A 17,693-nucleotide genomic window follows, 5' to 3' on the forward strand; every position below is an offset into this window, starting at 1 on the left:
ATGTTTATCATTAAAAAAAAAAACTCCTGCCAAACCATTTCCCAAAGTAGTTTTACCATTTTATACTCACACCATTAATGTAGGAGAGTTCTGGTTTCTCTATATCTTAGCCAATATTTAGTGTAGTTAGTCTTTTTTAATTTTAGCCATTTTTATGGGTGTAAAATGGCATTGATTGCAGTTTTAATTTGCATGTCTCTGATGACTAATGATGCTGAACACTTTTTAATGTACTTATCGACCATTTATAAATCTCCCTTGTCAAGTGCCTGCTCAAGACTGACCATTAAACAAAATTGTTTTTGTCATTGAGTTGTAAGATATTTTTATATAATCTAGACTTTGTATTTGAATTTGATAGTATCATATAATAGTATCAAAAGTATTTTCAGATGTTTATCAAAACTATTTTCTTTTAGTCTGTGGCTTGTCTCTTTCATTTTCTTAATGGTGACTTGAATAAGTGGAAGCTTTAATTTTGACCAAGTCTATATTTTTTTTCTGTTATGGTACTTTCTGTGTCCTAAGAAATCTTTGCCTACTCCAAGATCAGAAAGTTATTTTCCTTCTAAAAGAAGTATTTTATTCTAATAGCTTTACGGATTTTAGCTTTTATGTTTTGATGTATAATTTATCTCTAATTTTTGTGTTTGCAGTGTGAGGTAAGAATTGTGTTCATTTTTTCTTCATTGATATCCAGTTATTAAAAATGGACTTTTGATATCAAAGCTTGGACTACAATAACTTAAAAGCCTGAATACTAGTTATATTGTACTATAAGGTTGTTTGGTTAATCAATACGTATTTTTGCTTGAGACATAGTTTTCTTTTGGGTAGACCCATTGCCAAGACTAACAGTTAATAGTCAACTGATTCCTGTTGAACTTGAAAGTAGAGTAAAGCAACATCCAAAACCCTGTCTTGGCCAATAGATTAAAGACAGAAAAACTCATGTAAGACTTTTTTTTCTAGATTCCCTCCTGAATAAAGTAATAGCAGCAACAACAATGAAAACAAAACCTGATGTAGTCCCACACAGTTTTATGATGTTTTAGTGTCTACGATCACTGCTTGGTTTATATCTGTTGCATATTATGTCTTTTCTGTTAACACACGGAAGAAGGTTCTTCTTCATGTAAATATGCTGGTTCTAAAACAGTGCACAATGGTATAAAACTCAGCATTACTTGGTGTCAATGGACAGAAACCCACCACGAAGTTGTTTAAGCAAAAAAGGAATTGGTTAAATACTGTAACTTGAGAAGTCCAAGGACTGAGGCTAGTTAGGCCAAATTTCAATTGAAAATTTTCCTTATGTAAAGAAAATATTTTAAAAGGGTTAAAAATTTGGTAATTTCTTAAAGTAGTAGAAGTGGTTAACTGCCCTCATTCTAAAAAAAGTATTATTTGTAGATGCTAAAACTGTATGGAGACTTAAAAATATATTCTAAGAGTCAAAAGCAGAGCAAATTACTTAAATAAAATAGAGATATTTGCCCCAAATAGTAACAATACAGTTTGTATCAGTTTTCCAGAGAATAATCAGCAATTAAAAAAAAAACAAAAAACCCTGGTTTGTTAACTCAGATTAACAGTAATTTTTTCCACATTCTAATTGCAATCTAATAATCAGTTTGCTGAGTTTGGTGTAGTGGGTATTTATTTATGATGTTTATAAAAACCAAGGAACCAGAGAAGAGGAATAGTGTCGTACAAACGACCTCTGGGGTCCAGCTGGGACTCAGATGCTCACTTCTCTGCTGAGGTTATTTCCATCCTTGTTTGTTTTGACATTGAGAGAGACTACAAGTCTCACTTTGTGCTGTTTGCGAAAAACTGAGCTAGTTGAAAAGCAGAGATGGAGTGTATTTCTTTCGGTGCTTTGGTCTGCAGGCGTACGTTCCTCAGCCCTGCTGTGTACAGGGCCGGGGCTGCATGGAGCAGATTGTTTCTCTGGGTTGTGCAGACGGGCTGCTGATGTCGTAGTTCCTGATAGCGGCTGCCAACGAACCTCAGTCCTTTCCATTTTGCCTGGTCCTCATTTCACCGGAAAACACAGTAGCTGTAGCCGCACATAGACTTTTTCCTCTTTCCCTTTCCCCCTCTCACCCCTCCCGAGACCTCTCTGGGCTTTGACGTCATGTGTGCTCCTTTCGGTTGCCATAGCAACCCCATTCCCCAAGCCCTCTGTCCGTCTCCTCTGGTAGGTTCCACAATGGTACAGGCAGCATCACGCTGCACAATGGTTTCCAGGCAGTGAAAGAGGGTGATTCAGCAAGCCACTCTTCTTCTTTTTAAAAAAATCCTCCCCTTCTTTTTTTATTTTTATGGGGGTGGGTGGTGCTTGTTATATGCTTACCTTTTTCTTTTCTTTTTTCATTTTTACAATTTTCCTTTTTTCTCCTCACCCCTCAGTTCCTAGGGGCTTGAGTGACTTTAAGATTGGGTTTTCTTGGAAATCACCTGTCTATCATTAATTTTAAACAATTTCCCCACCTCCAAAGAATCTATTCCTTATTACAATTTGGAATGTGGTTAATGAAAAACAAGTAGGGAGGATTTCTGGGGCAAACACTGCTGGATCAGGATCGTAGTTCTCAAGCACGGAATGGTAGGTGGCTCTTTGCTCCTTCTGGGTTCTAACATGTTTTTTGGAGGGTGGGGTGATGCCTATTGATTGCTCCTGGTGGGGTGGGAGAGCGAGCATGGGAAAAGTGGGAGAGATGGGATGGAAAGCAGGTTCATGAAGTGAAGTACCTCTGAGGCAAGAAGCCACCAGCCTTTCCTTCTGTGTGGAGCATCTCTCCCCAGACTTGGGCGTGTGGAAACCTTCCTGTTTGGAGTGAGGGTTGGCAGAGGGTGGGAGGGAGCTTTCTTATTGTGACCAGGGGCTTTTAGACCAATGCAGAGCTACAGAAGGGAAGAGAAAAACAGCGGGGGAGGGGGGGAGAGAAAGAGACAGAGAGACAGCGAACAGCTTTGTGTGTTAGAAGTGCTGACCTCAGTCCTATATCTAAGAAATGCTCTGGGTTCCTTAAAACATTAAAAAATCATGTCTTTAAGTATGCATTTATGTTTACTTCCTGAGAGGTGTAATTTAAATAAATATTTTGGAACATATTTATTTTTAGTAAGGAATGGTATTTATATATTTTAGTTGCAAAACTAATGACATTACTCTTGCAGAGAAATTCTAGACTAAATTCAGGCCAGGGAGAGGAACACAGGACAGGGGATAGGTTAGAGATTAGAGGAAACATTGGCACTGCAGTCGCATAGGTAAGGGATCCCTTTAAGAAAGTGATCTCCTAGTCACAGCAGGCAGCCTTTTTTTTTTTTTTTTAATGGCAGGGTTCCCATATTCTGTGCTGGGATACTGTGTCCCCTAGAAATGTCAGAGCTCTTTTGGGAAAAAAATATCAGAAATGAGTATACTTATCAGAATTTATGTATTTGTGCCTGCAGCAAAGTAAATGTGATTTATTGGAAAATCTTCGAGTACATCAAGGTTAGAGATATTTCCGGAAAAATTATATATGTATTTTTCCCCCTCTACATTTAAATCCAGAGGCTGTCTCTGCTTTTGCCTTCTAACACTTCACTTCCCAGATACTGCCATTTAGCTACAGAAAAAGAATGGCTTATCCCATGGCAGTAGGCTCTGAAGGAATAACAAGGTTGTTTACACGGGCTGTCTTTGCTGCAGAGCCCTGCATGCTGCTGGGGTGTTGACGGTAACTTTTATGAACGAACCAGAAAGAGGCAGGCTAAGTCATGGGACAGGCCACCTTTCAGATGGAAGGAAAATAAGTGTTGCTAGCCCACAGTCCTATTTCTCCCTCTATCCCTCGTTTGCTAGCTGTCAGACCCTGGAAGATCTCACGGAATGCTGAGCCACATATCAAAAATGGTTGCAGGAATGACCCCTTCTCTCTGAGAGGCTTCTGTATATGTTCTGCCATAGGTGAGCATGTATGTTGTAAATATAGGTAGTGAGGCTCATGAATGAGCTCACAAGCTGCTGACTCTACTTCGGAACCGTTGGATTTTAGGGGCCAGACAGCCTGGATAGAGCAGTTTTGCTGCCTCTGGCACGTATCCCCTTTCCTGCCTCCATCTCACTCTTAATTGACATCAAGTACTGGATTAGCTTATTTTATTACCCAGAGCAAACTGGATTTTCTCTTCCCTACAACGGAACTAGCAAATCAGATGACAAAGGTGGTGTGACCTTACATATTAAAGAGTCTTCGTGCTTCTTCATCTGCACATGACTCCCTCCTGTTGTAAAGTAGCTTTAATTTGATGGGCTCCTGGTGTTATAGAATCTTTGCAATTCTGGTAAAAAAAAAAAAATTCTTGATGATGAGGCGGTAAGAAATCATATGTGGAGTGGAAAAATCAGCTGCCTCCAGCTTCCTGCTTGCTTGCCCCAGAACAGCATCTGCTGTTGGGAGGAGTGTGTTTGTCATGCTGGAAGGGGATGTTTGTGAACAGATCCCAGAGGGACCGAGTGTGTTTTGCTGTCATTATCTGGTACGTCTGCACCTATTAGTATTTAATGGTTTTATAGGATGTAGTCAATGTTTTTCAAGGTTAGAATGAACTGGGACTTGATTGTGGATGCTATAAAATAAATGTATATTTTTAAGTTACAAGAAAATTCGTAGGATTTCCCTGGTTAGTATATCTTACAGGAATAGCATAAGCAAAAGGGATCTGCCTAACCTCAGTAATGTGGAAAAGCCTCCCATGTTTAAAGGTAAAACATCCCCTATTTAAAGGCTTTTTTTTTTTTTTAAAGTTTTATTGTGGCTTTATGTAAATGAATCTGTGTCTGTGGATATAATCTTAGTGAAAAAGTCTTTTAATACTGATGATAAAAATAAAGACAAGTTGGGGGCTTTCTGGTTTGTTAAACATGGGGGCAGATGCTCTCCCTCCCTGCTCTAGTTCTGGCTTCAGGTCATATTTGGAGCTAAAAGACTTTGCATGGAACTGGTGTGTGCAAATCAAATGATTGCTTAGTTGCTTATGAGAATAATCGGTCTCAAAGCAAGGGAGTCTTCCTTCAATTAGAAGAAGTAAACAAATTGACACTTAACATTCTTTCTCCATTGCGTTTACTGTTTCCTCTTGCAGTCTCCTTTAAGCTTTTGGTTGGACATTGCAACACTTAAGCAAAAAGAAGCACAAAGTGTCCAGTAATGACAGAAAGGAGTACAATGCTGTGTTTGCTGCAGGCTGAGTATTTCCTCCCCACCACACATGCATCTCTCACACCTTCTTCTGAGGACCACGGACTTGGATAAAGTTGGGCCTGTAGACCACTGGGGGAATGCTTATTGGTAAAGGAGAACAAGAACCATTTATTTATTTAGTATATTAAATATATTTATTGCATTATAGAAGTCTGAGATGAGACACTGCTGCTGATTCAGATAAAAGATCATGTTGCATATTGATTCTCTTTGAAAGAGAAAATGTAATTGAGAATTGGAGCTTGAATTTTAGAAATTTAACTATCTGTACATATTTTCATAGCAAAGTTGTCAGGTTTTGACTAAAGATTTTTCAATTTGAGTACATTTTATCCGTATGAGAAAATCAAGGCAAAGGGGGGAAAGTGAAAAATCTGTATGTTTTAGGTACTATCCCCCCCCCCCCCCAATTCTTGTTGTGAATCTTGGTAGAAACTCCAAATGGAGAACTCAGGTGATATTGAAAATCCTTAAATCAGAAGAAGAATTTTGGTACGAGAAGTGGACTACAGATTTATACTTATTTTTGGTAAAGAATTTTTCTAGTGGAATTGATGTTTTGCATCCTTAATAAGCCTCTGTGGCCTTTCTTACTGTCTTTATCTCTGAGATGTGAAAGCCATAGCCTTATAGAGCTAATGCTCCTAGGAATGGAAATTAAAGTTTTGAATGGGGAAAGAGATGACTGGAGGTTCCTTAGAAGCATTCCTAACCCACAGTTGCTCTGAAATCCCATATGGTGTGCAGGTGTAAAGTGGAATTCCCCTACAGGGCCCTCAGGCATTTGCAGAGTGGCCTGCTCAGTAATAAATAGGATTTTTGCTACTGTGTGTGTGTGTTTGTGTTTGTGTGTGTGTGTGTGTGTGTGTGTGTGTGTGTGTGTGTGTGTTATAGAAAGCAGGAAGAAAACGCTACCACCCAGCAGTGACTTAAAAAAGTACTAGAAATTCATCTTAGTGAATTCTCTTCCTAGGAGTAGAAAAGTAGAACCGCCTCCTGGATTTTGGATGTTTACCTGCCCAGGTGCTCCATGTGCTTCCTGAAAATGAGTTTCTTCAAGTACTTGTCCTCTTCTCATACATTGGAAAGAGGATCTGAAAGCACTGATAGTGAAGTGAAATGGAAGCTCTTAAGCCCATTTATTTGGCAAGGTGTATTCAGTGCCTGTGCTTCCTCCGTCATAGCACTCATCACAGTACAGTAATGGCCTATGCCCGTTTCCTGTGTTCTCTACGAAAGCATAATCTCTCAGGTACTGACTGTGTCTTTTTGGCACATTGTGGGGACACAATAAATATTCCTTGGATGAATGTCTTCCAGGTACAGAGTTCTCTGCTAAGTACAATGGAAGGAAGAGTTGGAGCCATTTGGGAGCATAGAGTCATTTAGGGAGATGAGGTTAAATAAAGATGGTGTATAATCAAGGGCTGAATTAGTAATTTGACAAGAAATATAACAGGAATTCAGAGGAGAAAGAAATACATGTGACATTGGAGGCCACATTGGATGTCTGGGCAGCAGGAGGGTATAGTGGGGAAGGAATTCCTAGCCGTAAGTTGTACGCACCTGGCCAGGAAAGGGACTCTTAGTTGGGGCAGAGAGGAGGTTTATTTTCAGTATGGTGAGCATACTCTCCAAAGTTCTAGAAATCAAAACTTATGGTTTGATAATGGGTAGAGCGTTGAAAACTGGCAAATCTTGGAGAAGCTGGTCCAATATGATCTCAAAAAGTAACAGTAACATTGAATTTACAAATCTCTTTTTGTAACTAGATCAGATTATGGGAAAGCATATATATAGGTCTGTTTCCAGCTTCAGACCAGCTTCAGTTTAGTTTTATTTTATTTTACATACTTCAGAGGTTTTTGAACTTCTCCTCCTCCTTTTATGGGTAAGTATGTAACCCATCATTCCAATAAAATCTTCCATGAAAAGCAGAGTATGCATACATGCAACAATGGAGCTGTCCCAGGAGAAGCTGAGTAGGGTGCCGTGTGTCTCAAAACCAAATCCATATAACAAAGCCAAATACCACGTCAGCTAAAGTAATAATTATTAATTTGGCTTCTGTTCCGATTGTAAAATATCCAGCTACTCTGGTGTCGGTAACACCAAAGTTCTTGTGCTTGTGATGCATTTGAACAGAGTGAACTACCTTCGGATGTTTTATTCCCTCATCCTGTGTCCCATCACTCATTTCCATTTGTCTTTGTCAGTCTTTTGGTTCCCTAAATGCAAGTGAAATTCCCACTTAAGTGCTAAAATCAAATTCTTGCTGTGTTTTTGCTGTGATTTTAGGCTAGCGTGAGGAACACCAACGGCAGGACCATCACAGATCTTCATTATGGCAACTCATGCAAGAAGCTGTTGAATTAGAACCATTCCCTCTAGATGAGAAACCAGACAAGCAGTGGTGAGTCACAAATTTAAAAAGGTTCCTTAGCAGAAAACATGTGATCTCCATAACCACCTTAAATTTTGTATGGGATTTAGTGTATGGATCTGAAGAAATACTGCTCCAAATAATTTCAACCAAAGAAGTTAAAATCAGTAGGACAGCATGTTTAATTGATGATGCCACATGAAGTCTCGAGGGGCATGGGTGCATGGTAAAACACTATGATTTTTATGATCTTACCAGTCTGGTAAGATAGCTGCAATGAACAATTTCATGTGCCTGAGTAACAGTTGCTAACAGTGTTTTTCAGTGGCTTTTATTATTTAGAGCATAATTCCATATTTTACCAATTCATCCCCTCTGGTAGAAGAACTGGTTCTGAGCTAAATTATAATGCTCAGTGCCTTTCAGGAATCCACATACACACACACTCCTATGTAAATATATAGGAGTATATAAAGAATGTATATAATATATATGTTAACATAACATTTAGATCCTTGGAAATAAGGGGAGAGAAATCATAGCACAGTTTTATAAAACTCAATTCATAGACATTTACCCTACAAATCCTTTTGCCGAATACACAGTATTAAAAGTGGATCCAGTTTCTCTGATAATTGGAATAATTTGAAAACTTATTATTTTATAAAAATATCAGCACACACAGGCAAAATATTTTTTAAATCAAATCCTTGATGCTTTATAGTCACCAAAGTCAATAATCAATAGACTCCAGCAGAGATGAACCAGTTATAATCTGTCAAATAACTTCTTTGAGAAATAGCGCATGACAGTGGTGCTTGTAAGACTCCAAAAGAGGCTGTTTTGAACTAGCGATCAATATATCTCTTTCGTTTGCTTAGAGGCTCATATGACTCTGGGTAGGTAGGCTTCCTTGTGAGTTAATGCATAAGCTGTAAGTGCAGAAGACTATGAAATTGACCCTATACTTATTTCACATCATGATTTTCATTATAGTCTGCTTACAGTGATATTGAGAAAGTAGATATAATAGTCATCACTATGTTGTGCTTAATCAGCATGTATGAAATACGTGTTTGTTATAAAAGAGGATAGTATGTTGCCAATAATCAACCATCGTGAATCTAATGTAAGGGCAATTTTATATGGCTGAACGTGATATTTTCTGTTATGTGCCACTTCCAGTGATGTAGAAAACATATATTGCCCCATCTTAAACATTTATTCATTAAGCAAACATTTATTGAGAATCTGTGATGTAGATATTATCCTTAACTCTTGGGATAAATGAGAGAGATAGTACCTGCCTTAAAGGAGCTTCTGGTCTAAAGAGTATGGTGCTCACGACAAAATGTGCCATTAATTGGGGGAGATCTATTCAAAGAGTGTGGTACTTACACAGGGCTGTTAAATGGGTAGAATTAGGGTGCTAAAGGAGGTGCAGCAGAGAGAGTCTAATACAGATGGCATGGGGATTTGTCAAGGAAGAGTTCCCAGAGGGACTGATACCTTAACTGAATGTTAAGGATAATAAAAAATAACCAGAGGAAGGGAAACAGTGGGAATATTTTCCAAGGGTCCAGAGGCTTGTCAGAGTATGATTTTTTGTGAGTACTATGCATCACATTGCTGTGCTAGGGCATAAATGGGGGTGGTAGAAATGAAGCTGAAGAGGGGTACAGGAGAAATATCATGAAGGATCTCTTAAAGCTAAAAAATTTGGATTTTATTCCAACATGAAGAACTTTCGAAAGATTCTAAGTAGAATGACATGATCAGGTTTATTTTTTAATTGTGAAACACAGACATAGAAAAGTGTATAAGACAAATATGGTTTAAAGAATAATTATAAAGCAAACCTCATTTAACCACCATTTATATTAAGGAATAAATTCCCAGTAAATTCCTGTGTACTCCTTTAGGATCACATGCTTTTTCTTCCGCACTAGAGGTGACCACTAACCACTATCCTGCCTTTTGTTACACTTGTTCCTTGTTCCCTTGCTTTTCTTTCTAGGATATATATATATATATATATATATATATATATATATATATATATATATATATTCTAGGTTTTACATATATATAAAAATATATTTACATATCTATAAATATGTATTTATATATATATTCTTAATCAAATGATTTTGCTAAACATTGTAAGATTTTTCCATATTAATGCATATTGTTTATTCATGTAATTGTTGTATAGTATTCTACTCTGTGAATATACCAAATTTACTTCTCTATTTTACTGTTGGTGCACATTTGGATTGTTTCTATATTACTTTGCTAGTATGTGTGCATAACCTGAGTTATTTATATATATAAAAAGGAACATATTTATGTAAATATATTTGTTAAATATAGTAAATATATTTATTATAATTATAAATATGTTATAATCAAGTTATTAAGTATATATATTTATATAGTTGCTTGCAGATTCTAGTACACATGTGTAAGAGCTACTTTAGGATAAGTATCAAGGAAAGGAGCTACTGAATTTGGGGGTGTGTGCACATTCAGTTTTTCTAAATAATGCCAGAATGTTGTCCCTAAGCAGTTATATCAGTTTACACTCTCATCAGCAATATAAGAGGAGTTCTATACCCACCAACATTTGATTTATAAGTTCTTACATTTTGCTAATCAGGTGGATATGTAATTGTACTCATAGAAGTATTACTTGGCTTTTTGTTGATTACTAATGACGAACAACATCTTTTCATTTTTTATCGGCCGTTTGGTTTTCCTCTTTTGTGAAGTACCTGCCCAAGTGTTTATGAGATTTGTCTTTCAAAACCATAACTAGTGTTTATTGAGTTCTTCCTGTGTAATAACATTGTGCTAAGCATTTTGCAAGCATTTCATCTTCATAGCATCCCTATGATTTACAGATAAGGAAACTCAGGTTTAGAGAGGTTAAATAACTTGCTAACAGTCACACAGCTAAGAAGCAGTAGACTTTAGTATTCAACCTCAGGACTTTCTGACTCCAGACTTCTTCAATTTTTTGGATAGTATTTGGAGGAAAATTAGATTGGAGCCAGAGAGAACACCTAAGGTGCTATTGCGAGGAATCCAGTTAAAAAATCATGGGGACATAAACCAAAGAATCACCAGTAAAACATAAGTACAAAGCAACTGGACTCAGTAGTGAATGTCATGAGCGAAGAAGAGGCAGGATATATAAAAAGTCTCGAGATTTAATACCTGTTGCCTGGGTAGAGTCAATATTAATCATACGGTGTATGTATTCCAGGTGTTGTATAGGTTTTAAAAATTATGATTCCATGATTCAGTAAGAAATGAATTTAGTTTAGAGGACCATAAAATTTAGGGTAAAGGGACCACAGTGTTTATTTGGGTCAACCCTTCACTGTTTTAAAATGTGGAACTTGGTGTGAAAAGAGGCTTAAGTGCCTTCTTCAAGATCACATGTTACTAAGTGTCAGATTAAGAATAGATAGTAGGCCTGCAAAGAATACAAAGGAGTAACAACTTTCCTGATTTTTAAATTAATAAGTGAAAATACAATCAACTTACTTTATCTGCTAAACATTTTTTTAAGTCAGTTGCCTCATCATCATTATTAGCAGGCTTATTTAGTATAGCCTAGAATGTTATCTTCTTGCCCATGATTCTACCAATGAAACCACCAGATCTGATTTGCAGTTGTTACCATGTAACTGCTCTACCTACTTTGATGTACTCCATTGGCTATGTAATAAATTCCCTTCTCCTTAACATATACCATATTCCCATCCACCCCCATTTTAGGAACTGATGATCTCTTGAATTGCTTAGGGACACTAATGTGCTTCATTCTCATAACACACACTGAAGTGTTTCTTACCTCTGTGACTTACTTCCTACTGTCTATCCTGCCTATAGTCACTCCACCCAATCTTTACTTAGTCATTAGACATCTTTTAGGACCTTTGCAGACCAACAGCATGGGCACCATCTGTGGCTTGATAGAAAAGCAGTATCTCAAGTCCCACCCAATCTCCTGACTCCAAATCTTTCAAGCAAGATTCTTAGGTGATTTAAACTTTGAGAGGTACTACTGAGACTCACTCTAGACTTCATCAGGTGTTATCTCCTTCCAGAAATTTTCCTGACTCCTTCCATTGGGCATTCCTTCCTAGTGTTCTTACAGTAGCCTAGGCATATCTATCTCATTGCATTACCATGATGTTTTGTTAACTGTTTATGTATCTGTCTCTGCAACTTAGCTTGTGAGTAATTTGACCCAGATCTAATTATCTTTGAGTTTTCCATGTCTAGCACAGTGCCTGATACATGGTAGCATTGCACAAATATTTGTCGAATGATTGTTTGATGAAAGAAAAAAGAGCAGGAGATAGATACATGGAAAGATAGAAACAGAGGCAGGAAAGAGAAAATCACAAGAAGAAAAGACACACAGCCAAAAGGACTACACAGAGAAATAACTAGACTACAAAAAAATTATACCTTTGTGTACAGTCTGGAAAGCAGCCTGACAGAGAATCTACAGGCTTATTTAAGTAGATTGAGTGATAAATGTGAATATCATTGGCCAACTTACTCAGAAGCAAAGAATACCTTAATTTCTCATATAAGAAGGTATAGTTTTTTGGTCATTGTTTTTGTTGAATAAATTTTGCCAAAATTTGTTTTACTTTCCTAAACAAAGTGTTCTACTTACCTATTCAGAGACTGTTCAGAATATTGTGTGAAAGTGGATAGAGGGTACAAGTTTGCCTTGAATCTGTGGAGACAGAAATAAAAGACCAGTGAGTAGAAAGTAGGCAGCATACATAAAAGACATTTCTGATGACTGGAATTATTTACAAGTCAGTGCTTTTAGAAGAATGGTGAATTTTCTAGCACTGCGAGTATTTAACCATCTTCATGGTTGACCAAATATTAAGAACATTTTAAAGGTGCTACTACTTGATGTGGGATATTGAACTCAATGACCTCTATGGTCTAGGGTTCTTATGAATTATGAGTCTACAATTATAAGTAATGCAGGAAGAATGAAGATTAGAATAAAAATTATAATAGTGGATAACATTTACTGAATGATTACTTGTAGCCACTCACTGTTCAAAGCACTTTGTATGCACAAATTTATTGAATTCTCACAGAAATCCTACAGAGCATTTCCATTTTACAAATGATGAAGCTGAAACATAGAAGCTTTAGTAACTTGCCCTCAGTCATGTAACTAGTGTTGGTAGAGTCCATGGAGTCCAACTTGGGAGCACTTCCTTTTTTTATCACTGTGTTGAATCCTTCTCAGTATTAAAGGTGAAAGTTGGACTGAATAGAGCCTTAAAACATTGATGTGGTTTGAAAACCAAGTAAGTGTAAAAACAGGAATTCCAAGAAATGGTAACAACATAATCCAAGTAAACAGAGATAGAAATGTGCATAACAGGTTTGTGGAACCAAATATCTCACAAATGAGATGAATAAGAGGATATTCAGAAATTTGTTATTATAGTGCAATTTTGTCTTGTTTTTCAGTGGCTGGAAGTTACCAAGATGGGAAACCAAGTCCTTAGGACTATTTCACCCTCATAAAACCAACATAACTAGCCCTCATATTGTATAAAATTTTAAAGGCTTTTCACCAATTGGTGGAACCTCAGTCTGTATATCCTAGGAAGATAGATTTGGGACTGTCACTGAGAGGTCCCAAGTAATTTGATGTCATAACAGGAAAATGATAAAGTTGTTTTTACAAGTTGGCATTTTACTGGAGCTTATTTGAAGAGTGAGTTAACATAAATCTTTACCATATCTCAGATTCTTCATTCTCTGTGAAGGGTATTCCAATAACCACTATTAGAGGAACTGCTGTTAAATAAAAGTATGAGATCTAAATGAAAATTTGATTAACATAAAAAATCTTTCCAGATTAGGGCTGGTTGGAAAATTTAGTCCATACTTACGCAGATTCATAACATGTGATAATCTATATTTATAGTGCAGATACCAGAAATTACACCTGCTGGATATTTCAAAGTTTTCTTTCTAGTCATACTTTTGGAAGTTCTAGGTGATTTGTTTGTTCTTTAAATCCGTAAGGCCCACTTTTAAGCTCCTTTAAATTTGGGAGTGGATAACTTTGACAATATTGTCTTTAGAAAATCATTTATAAATCTTAAGAATCAGAATAATTCTGCCTTGAATTTTAGTTTAATAAGATTCAAAGATATTGTACTCCCCCATCCCCCTAAAAAAAGGCTGAATAAAATATCTTAGGCAAAAACTATGTGAAATAGTGGGTAGAAAACAAATTAAACTCTTTTTCATCTTTTATGAATTTCAGCCAAATATATCATGTCATATGTCTGTTGACTGTCCTCTTGCCAAGCAGGGTTCAGGTCAGCAATGTGGAATGTCACAGGCAATCAAATCTCATATGTTGAGTTTCTTTTCTAGTCTCGATCCTGAGTACAGATGTCTGGCTCTGTATTATAATTTAAGGAGGCAAAATACCCTCTGGTTCTCTGGTTCTGAACCTGATATAATATGTGAAATTCTCACTTACTTCTTTAGTTGAAGACTGTTCCTATTAAAGTAGAAATGTTATGAGGTAAATTGGTTGGTTAGCTAACCTGATAAGCTAACTTGAGTTAAGGTGTGGATTGGTGATAATGGATGTTGAATCATAGATAATATCCACACTTGGATTAGTGTCTTAAAACATTAAAATAAGAGACTAAAGGAAGGGAATATATAGGAAAGATTTTTTGTATGGGGAGGGAATCAAGATTGTTGTTGAAGACAATGCTTTTTTTTTTTTTTTTTTTTTTGTAGTATCCAACATTTACTTAGTGCTTGCTCTTTGCTGGGCTGTGTCCTCAGCCCTTTACATGAATTATCTCATTTAAGACAGTGGTCTTACATGATAACAGTTATTGGTATTCTCATTTAACAGATGAGGAAACTAACCACAGAGAAATAACTTGTGCGAGGTGATATATGAGTCCTGGAGTTGATATTCAAACCAAAGAGATTTCAAACTCAGTTGTCCACTGCCTGTCCTAGTTCGACAATAGTGGCGCAGAAGGGGTGTTCAGTGGTTGGCACCCGGCACACAGTAGGTGTTTAGTGAATGGCAAATAAGCGTTTGGAGCCTTTGTATGTTGACTGCTCAGACTAAGGGCAGGCAAGTCACACAGATCAGCTACTAAAGAAGGGTGAAATTTCCTATTTGTTAAACTTCTCTCTAGAAAATGTTTTTCTAGAGTCTCTAGTCCTGTGTATCTTTTTTCCAGCTGGCCTGCTATAGACCCAGCTTTTTACTTTCCAGAGAGGAGGAGAAGCCTGTGCTTCCCAGACTGGTTCTGTGTCACTTCCTCATTGCCATCTCTTCTTCAGGCTGCTATATCTCTTCCCTCTGTCTAGAACATTCTTTCTCCCTCTCTTCTGCACCTTCCCCACCGCCACTGTGATCCTACCCGGAAAACTCCTCTCATCCTTCAAGGTCCAGTTCATGCCTACTGTCCTCTGGGAACTCTTGCCCAATTGTCATCCCCACTCCTTGGTTCTCCCAAACTGAACACATGTCTAAATAATATATGCCCTACAAAGTGGTATGGGTTATAGCTTCAGACACCTGGCTTTCAGTCTGGCTCTGCCATCCTGTGCAAGTCTCCCTGCCAGGGCCTTAGTTTCCCCATGTAGTATGTGCCCCTACTTTTATGAGACAGTACTTTGTTAGGGGGTTAGCAGATTATTTTAAAATTCTCATTGCATCGTTTCTGGGAAAGGAAGAGACCTTGATGTTAGATTCTCATCCTGGCTCTGTCATTAATTAATATTCCTTTGGGCAAGTCTTAACCCAGCTGAGCTTCCACTGTATATGAAGGAGCTGTGATAGACGATGTTTAAATTTCTTTTTAACTGTGAAAACTATGTGGGTTAAATTGTATAGATTGAATTAAAGCATGGGATAATAACCAAAAGACCAGGCCCAAGTAGACTACCTTGGTGAGGGTAGTCTTGACCAGTGAAGGGACATCATGAGAATGGAAAGCAGCTTCATGGACAGCCAGAAGGGAGAATAGACCAGATGGGGGCTTATAAGGGTCTTGAAGACAGACTTGCCATGCCCAATTTTGCTTTAACCCACCCCCTTTAGTTATCTTTAGCTTCACATTGTCACTCTAAATCAAAAGATAAGATAATTGAATTATAGGAAGTCACTTCTAATTATTGAGACTTTATTATCCATAAGGGAGATAACTTATGCATAGGCAACCAAATTGATTGCATCTACTTTCCAGATTTATATCTTTCTTTATCTTAAAATTATCTGCTGCTATTGAAGGGCTAGTGTGTACAAATGTTTGCTCATTGATTTCCTAAAGAGAGGAATCTTTAAATTTTGCCTTTAAAAATTTTGGTCTCTAAGCTGTACTGGGGTTTACCAACATATCAGGTGAAACTATTGGCATCTTGATTACCTTAGATATCATAAACAATATAACAGATTTACATGAGGGTTACCAGATATTTTCAATGGGCAGATTACTGTGGTAGAATCTTTGAAGAATGAATATTACATTGTTCCTCCCTCCCTACCCCTCCTCCCTTCCTTTCTTCCTTCCTTCCTTCCTCCCTTCCTTCCTTCCTTCCTCCCTTCCTTCCTTCCTTCCTTCCTTCCTTCCTTCCTTCCTTCCACCTCAAATATTTACTGGCTGCCTCTTCCGTGCTAGGTGCAGCAGCAACAAAGATAAATTCTATTTAGTCTCTGCCCTTAAGCAGCTCGCTACCAAATCTGGGCCCTTTGGATGGGGAGAGAAAGGGGAAATACTTGTAAATAAATAAATCCACACATAGGATAGTTGCTTTAATAGATACTGAGTTCAGAGAACAGTCAGTTACAAACTTAACTATTCAATTGGGATTCTGCAGAAAGACACGAGTCTCAGTGTTGTAAAGCAGCAGTGCTCAGACTTGGTGATCTCATGATCCTTTTAGACTCTTGAAAATTGTTAACCACAAGCTTTGGTTTATGTGGGTTATATTCATTGGTATTTACCATATTAGAAATTAAGATACAAATTTAAAATATTTAATTCATTTATGAATTATTAACAGTAAACCCATTACATGTTAACATAAAATAATATCTTTTTATGAAAAGTATTTTTTTTACAAAACAGAAATAGTATAGTTACAAAGTGGCATTGTTTCCCATTTTTGCAAATCTGTTTTATGATTTGTTTCAAAAAAGATGGTTGAATTCTCTTAAATATTTATGGCTTTAATCTGTTGTTATAAAACATATGTAACCTCTGGGAGACTTTACATTTGAGACTAAATGAGAGTGATGACAGCAAAGCACATCTTTATATCATTTGGCATTAGTTTTGACTTCAGGAACCCCCCTTAAAGGGTCTTGGAGATCCTCAGAAGGTCTTGTGTACTATACTTTGAGAACCACTTCTTTTTTTTTTTTTTTAAAGATTTTATTTATTTATTCGACAGAGATAGAGACAGCCAGCGAGAGAGGGAACACAGGCAGGGGGAGTGGGAGAGGAAGAAGCAGGCTCATAGCGGAGGAGCCTGATGTGGGACTCGATCCCAGAACGCCGGGATCACGCCCTGAGCCGAAGGCAGACGCTTAACCGCTGTGCCACCCAGGCGCCCCGAGAACCACTTCTAAAAAGCATCTGTTGTATGTAATGAATTAACATCTCTTTTATGGATCTAGAATGGTACGTACTATTTTTAAAAAAACAAAAAGTAGTGTGCTTGGTTATTCACAGGAGGAACTCCAGGTGAGAAAGGCTGTAAGACTGTAATCTCCGTGAAGGCAGAGAGATCAATTTGTCTTTTTGACTTATTACCTGTCACAGGGCCTGACACATAGTTGACTTTCTGGGAATCTCAGTGATAGAACATCTTAATAAGGCAGATGTATTTTCACAAGTCACTATAGACCTGGGCAGACTATGGTGAGTGCCACAAATAAAGGTTAAATGAGTGTTGTGGAGTTGGAGGGAGAGGCCATTTTTTAACTGAGGTAATAG

General features: G+C 37.4%; 1 protein-coding gene across 9 annotated transcripts in view; it reads left to right on the forward strand.

Annotated features, from left to right (window-relative positions):
* The window catches only part of MAPK10 (mitogen-activated protein kinase 10), a 533,352-nt gene that overhangs the window by 232,614 nt on the left and 283,045 nt on the right, over nt 1–17,693 (forward strand). For 7 of the 9 annotated variants that reach the window (XM_087864017.1, XM_045791146.2, XM_045791168.2 and 4 more), the window contains exon 3: nt 7,560–7,674. The exons of the other annotated variants lie outside the window; for them this stretch is intronic. The gene's annotated coding sequence lies outside the window, so the exon portion shown is untranslated. The remainder of the gene's footprint in view (nt 1–7,559; nt 7,675–17,693) is intronic. 9 annotated transcript variants of the gene reach the window in all.

This window comes from Ursus americanus, chromosome 8 (genome assembly GCF_024610735.1).
Source record: "Ursus americanus isolate L20-20 chromosome 8, mUrsAme1.1.p, whole genome shotgun sequence".
NCBI lineage: Eukaryota > Metazoa > Chordata > Mammalia > Carnivora > Ursidae > Ursus > Ursus americanus.